The sequence below is a fragment of the Mus pahari genome, chromosome 12 (genome assembly GCF_900095145.1).
Source record: "Mus pahari chromosome 12, PAHARI_EIJ_v1.1, whole genome shotgun sequence".
In the NCBI taxonomy this organism is placed as follows: domain Eukaryota; kingdom Metazoa; phylum Chordata; class Mammalia; order Rodentia; family Muridae; genus Mus; species Mus pahari.
Window position 1 is genome coordinate 11,949,213 of NC_034601.1, and position 6,877 is coordinate 11,956,089.

Consider the following 6,877-nt stretch of genomic DNA (forward strand, 5'->3'; position numbering starts at 1 on the left):
ACTTGTGTGCAAATATACATACACATAAAATATATACCACACATATTAATATATGCACATTTTCTTAGTTAGGGTTACTATTGATGTGATAAAACACCCTAAACAAAATCAACTTGGCAAGGGAACAGTTTATTTCACCTGCAGTCCCGTTTAACATTTCATCATCAAAAGAAGTGAGGACAGGAACTCACACAGGGTAGAAACCTGGAGGCAGGAGCTGAAGTAGAAATCATTAAGGAGTGCTCTCACTGGCTTGCTCCTCATAGTTTGCTCAGCCTACTTTCTTATAAACCCAGGACTACCAGACCAGGGAGAGCACCATCTACAATGGGCTGGGCCCTTTCCTATCAGTAACTAATTAAGAAAATTTCTGTTCTTCCAGTCCCAGGTCATGGGGGGGGGGCCTGCAGGTCACCATGCAGACATGGCCAAGTCCAATAACCACACAACTCACAACCAGTTCTTCAAATGGCACAGAAGTTGAATCAAGAAACCCCAGACACAAAGATACAAATCTCCTCCTAAGGGGGTTGACCTCAAATTCCTGAGGAACATGCACTTTACCAAGAAGCACAGCAAGAAAGACCTGAAGAAGATGCAGGCCAGCTATGCAAAGGCAATGAGGGCATGTGCAGAGGCCATCAAGGCCCTTATGAAGCCTAAGGCTATCAAGCCCAAGATGCCAAAGGGCCCCAGCTGCAAACTCAGCCATCTATCTTCCATTGCTGCTTCCCAAGCTTGGGAAACAGATTCAAAGCTACATGACCATGGGTTGTAGGCTCTGCCAACCAAAGCCCAATATTCAAACCAAGACAGAGGCCACAGCTCCAACTAAGGCCTAGGCTCTAGCTCCAGCCCAGGCTCCCAAAGGTGCCCAGGCCCCTGTGAAGGCCCCATAGAAAAGGCTCCTGCCCATGTGAAGACAGATAGACTGCTGGGACACACCTGCATACATACTATTTGCAAATGGCCAGTGTCCTATGCTGTTTTTTTTTTTTTACAAATAAACTTAAGGTAAAATCAGTTTTAAAAAATTCCCTACAGGATTACTTACAGCCTGATCTTATGGAGACATTCTCTCAGTTGAGGTTCCCCCTCAGCTGATTCTAGCTTGTGTCAAGTTGACATAAACTAACTAATAAATTGACTGCTGGGATGTAGACTTTGGGACTTTGGGTTAGGAAAACAGTTGAATGTTTTAAGTGGGGATGCATGGGTCATACTAGTAGAAGCATGAAAGATAGTGGTGCTGAGAGCAATGTAGCTTATGATGGCCCTGCTAAAGAGGTTTCAGAGGAGAATATTAGTAAGTTGCCTAGAGATCATACTTATGATATTTTGGCAAAGGATGAGGTTACATTTTGCCCTTGTCTAAAAACTCTATCTGAGGCTAGACTGAATAGTTTGGAATATATGGTATTGGCAGAGAAGACTTCAAGACAGCCTAATATTGACTGAGTCATGTGATTACTAGTGGTTACTCATACACAGAGCTATAATCTACAGGAGCAAAATGAGGAAGAAAAAAATACAACATGTACAGTTGAAAGAGAAAGGGATCACCAGGAAGTATAGTAGAGCTAAGTCCAGTGCTCAAAAACATAAAAATTTTAAAGAAAAGCCTATGTTAAATGGAACAAAGGGAGTGGTAACCTTAGGGCAAGACCCCAGCTTTGTAGTTTGCCCAGCTGGTTTTTGGTCTTGCTTTGGTCCAGTATTTCCTCACTACGTTCCCTTTCCTCCCTTTTGGAATGGTCATGTATATTCTGTGTCATTGTATATTGGAAGTATGTGATCTGCTTTTTAATTTTGATTTTACAGGGGTTACAGTTAATGGATTGATTGAATTTTGGACTTTGGACTTTTAAATACTTGAAACTGTGATAGATTATAGGGAACTTAGAGTTTGACTGAATGCATTTTGCATTGTGATATGACTATAAGCCTATGGGGGCCAGGGAATGGAATATAGTGGTTTGAAGATGGCCTCCATAGGCTCATAGATTTGAATACTTGGTCCCTGACTAAAACACATAGGTACATATATAAACAAAATTATATTCATGTAGACACACACAAATATATGCATGTATACACACATAAGTATATATATGCACACAAATAAACATTATGTACACATGCCTAAGCATTTACATGTATATACACAAACACAAATATATACAAATACACACAAATAATATACACATCTAAACATATACCCATATACACACACATAAATACACACATGTACACCCCACAGAAACATGCACAAGTTCCCAAATACATAACATATAAATGTACACACACACATTTAAACATATATCTGTACACACAAATAATTATACAGATGAATGCACATATGCGCATACACATGCACACATATAAACAAATATTCATGTGTATCCATAAATATACATGTACACAAATACATAAGCATTCACACATATATATACAAACATAAATAGACACATGTGCACACACATAAACATAATGCATGTCTTTGTCAAAACTCAGGTTTGTATATGTGTTTGGATATATGTCTGGATCTTTTATTAGACTGCTGTGGTAGTTTGAGTAGGAATATCCCCTGCACTAGTCAGGGTTCTCTAGAAAAACAGAACTGTAGAATGAGTCTCTGTCTAAATATATATTGAAGGGTATTTATTTTTTTATTATTATTATTATTTTCTTTATTTACATTTCAAATGCTATCCCGAAAGATTTCCATACCCCTCCCCCCACCTCTGTTCCCCTACCCACCCACTCCCACTACTTGGCCCAGGCCTTGCCTTGTGCTAGGTCATATGGAGTTTGGAAGACCAAGGAGCCTCTATTCCCACTGATGGCCGATTAGGTCATCTTCTGCTACAAATGCAGCTAGAAACACAAACCCAGGGGGTACTAGTTAGTTCCTGTTGTTGTTCCACCTACAGGGTTGCAGCCCCTTGAAGGGTATTTATAAGAATGACTTACAGGCTATTGTCCAACTAATCCAGAAATGGCTGGCTATGAATGGAAAGTCCAAGACTGCTAGTTGTTCAGTCCTTGAGGCTGGATGTCTCAGCTGAAGAAGTAGGCTCTAATCCCAGTGAAGCAATGGACTTGCTAGCAAGATGAAAGCAATCAGACAAAGAGAAAAAACTCCCTTCTTTCATGTCCTTATGTAGACTTCTAGAAGAAGGTATGACCCAGATTAAAGTCACATGGCTTCCCTCTGTAAGACCCAGATCAAAGAGGCGTTCTTTAGAAGTGGATCTTCCTACTTCAAATTAAGCAAAAATCTTTCACAGGTGTTTAACGAGGACATGCCTAACATGATATAATTATCATACAACCACAAATGCTATAAACTTAGAAAAGGTGGCAATGTCCATTGAGAGACACATTCTCACATTTAAATATGATAATCACTGATATTTTAATTGATATCATATCACATGACAAGGAAATTGCGGAATGAAAACACAGATATTTGTACAAAAGTATTCTTAACAAAAGTATTGCAGAAATACTTATGTCAACCATAATCCTCATTTCTGTAATTGATCATACAGCTGGTATTTATAAGTAGCTTCTTCGACTACCCATTCTGCTTTTCCTCCACCCTTAGCAAGAACTTGGCAGGTTTTGGCTCTTTTCCTGTAGGAGTGACCTATGTCCTTCCTGATGAGTCTGTGCCCTTTGCCATTCTGCCTGGATTAGGCTATTGTAGTTTCCCATTGATTTTAATCACAGGACATGGGAGCACCAAGTAATGCACTGAAGGACTCCACACAATCTTTCTTCTTCCATTGTGTAGAAGCAGCCCTACTTCTCCGATGGTAATCTGGAACAATCCTCTTCCTAACACTGCTGCTCCTTTCTTAGCCTGTTGGCTTAAGGGCATCAAATGCCCAAAATAACCATGGAGATGTCTAAGCTTCAATGTAAAGTTTGTTATGACTCCTGGAAGGAACACTCCCCACTCTGGAACAAAAACTTCTAAGTCAGCAGAATTGAAGGTCATGGAAACAGGGAACAACGCTTTTCCTAGTGGGTCATTAGAGGTGATATTGAACGCAACTATTCCCTTTCCACCCCTTGATTCCAGGACCCATAGACTCTGGCTATGGAAGAAACAAAACACTATATTAGATACTGATTCAAGGCATATACTGCCTTCTGGAGAATCATGTCCCAGTCCTCTAGGCTTCTGCCACTTAATTGGCATTGTAACTACATCTTCAAAAGGCCATTCCATCTTTCTATCAAGCCACTTGCTTCAGGAGAGTGGGGAACGTGGTAAAACCAGTGGAGTCCATAATTGTGGCTTCACTGTTGCACTTCTCTGGCTATGAAGTTAAGCAATATTGTGTGGAATAGCATGAGGGTGGATAAGGTATTTTGTTAGTCACAGGAAAATCCACAACCAGAATAAATATCTACATAAAAGAACCCATTTTCCTTTCCACAGAGAAGTGGTCCAATACAATCGACCTGCCACCAGGTCACTGGGTAGTCACCCTAGGGTAACGGTGCCATATCATGGGCTTAGTCTTGGACTCTGCTGTAGGCAGATTTGAAATTCAACAGAAGCTATAGCCAGGGCAGCTTTGATGAATGGAAGTTCATTTTTTTTTCAAGTCCATGCAAAACCTCCACCTCTGCCATCATGGCCACTTTGTTCGTGGGCCCACTGGGCAATGATAGGGATGGCTGGGTTCTATCTACTTCATTACTATCTTCCTCAATTGATGACCTTTTCATGAGCATTTACAAGGAACACAAGGATCTTTACATCCTTCCCCCATTTGGAGAGATCTATCCAAATACTTCTTCCTCAGATGTCTTTCTCGCCAATTTTCCAACCGTAGGGATTTGGGCAACTTAATGTAACTTGCTTGTGACTGCAGGACCGTGTAGCCAACCCACTGACTTCAGCCCCAAAATCAGTGAATAACCTCATATCTGGCCATTTTTTTGTTCCAAACAAAATTTATGTCAATACGCACTGCTGAAGTTCTGTCCACTGCAAAGATTCCCCCCTCACTGGTGTCTTTCAGAGTTGTCCCAGAAAGAGGTTGTGATGCTGCAGCAGTCCACGTCTGGGTGGTGACTGCATAGAGAGTATGGAGAGTATCTTTCTACTAACCCATCCCTACAGGACGCTGGAACAAAATTTCCAATACAAGGAGGGAAACTACTGACAGTGAACTCTGCAGCCAGTTCCACAGCACCCAGAGGAGTTTCCACTCCCAGGTGCTCTAGCACACCCAGGATCTTAGAATCAGGGGTGAGTAGGACACAACATCTCTTCCAATACCACCAGGAATAACTATGAACAACAGGATCCAGGGACACAGGAACCGGGCTATACCAGTGGCTCGGGTTCCTTCTGGTCTGCACCTGTTTACCTTGGGCACAAACTCTACAGCCAGTCCCACAGCACCTAGATGAGGCTCAAATCCCAGGCACTCTAACACAGCAAGGATTACAGGATCCCAGGATACCAGGGGCTTGGTCACACCACAATCTCAGGGTCTCAGAGGAAGCTTGACTCCCAGGAACTCTGACACACCCTGAATCTCAGGATTCCAGAATCACAGAATCACAGGCTCACAGAGACAAGTGGACTATGAGGAATTCTGACCCAAAAAGGATTACAGGAAGGACAGGTTCCAGTCAGATAGCGAGGGCAGGTAGCACAAGAGATATTCAGATGGTGGGAGGCAAGCATAAGAACATAAGCAACAGAAACTGAGTTTACTTGGCATCATCAGAACCCAATTCTCCCACCATAACAAGTCCTGGATATACCATCACACCGGAAAAGCAAGACTTGGATCTAAAAATCACTTCTCATGATGATGATAGAGGACTTTAAGAAGGACATAAATAACTCCCTTAAAGAAATATAGGAGAACACAGGTAAACATGTAGAAGCCCAAGTGGAAACACAATAATCCCTTAAAGAATTACAGGAAAACACAATCAAACAGGTGAAGGAAATGAACAAACATTCAAGACCTAACAATAGAAATAGAAACGATAAAGAAATCACAAAGGGAGACAAGGCTGGAGTTAGAAAATCCAGGAAAGAGATGAGGAGTCATAGATACAAGAATCACAAGAAAGCGGAATACAAGAAATAGAAGAGAATCTTGGGGGCAGAAGATACCACAGAAAACATTGACACACAGTCAGAGAAAATGCAAAATGCAAAAAGCTTCAAAACCAAAACATCCTGGAAATTCAGGACACAATGAGAAGACCAAACCTAAGGATTATAGGTATAGAAGAGAATGAAAATTTCGAACTTAAAGGTACAGTAAATATCTTCAACAAAATTATAGAAGAAAACTTCCCTGACCTAAAGAAAGAGATGTTCATGAACATACAAGAAGCCTACAGAACTCCAAATAGACTCGACCATAAAAAAATTCCTCCCATCACATAATATTCAAATCATCAAGTGCATTAAACAAAGAAAGAATACTAAAAGCAGTAAGGGGAAAAGGTCAAGTAACATACAAAGGCAGACCTACCAGAATTACACAAGACTTCTCACCAGAGACTATAAAAGCTAGAAGATCCTGGGCAAATCTCATACAGACCCTAAGAGAACATAAATGCCAGCCCAGATTACTATAGCCAGCAAAACTCTCAATTACTAAAGATGGAGAAACCAAGATATTCCATAACAAAACCGATTAGGCCATCTTCTGCTACATATGCAGCTAGAGACACGAGCTCAGGGGGTACTGGTTAGTTCATACTGTTGTTCCACCTACAGGGTTGTAGCCCCCTTCAGCTCCTTGGGTACTTTCTCTAGCTCCTCCATTGGGGGCCCTGTGTTCTATCCAATAGCTGACTGTGAGCATCCACTTCTGTGTTTGCC

The 6,877-nt window shown here is 41.3% G+C and overlaps 1 pseudogene; it reads left to right on the forward strand.

Moving 5' to 3' along the window:
• The first annotated feature begins 424 nt into the window (after positions 1-424).
• LOC110330164 lies at positions 425-899 on the forward strand (annotated as a pseudogene).
• The last annotated feature ends 5,978 nt before the right edge of the window (positions 900-6,877 follow it).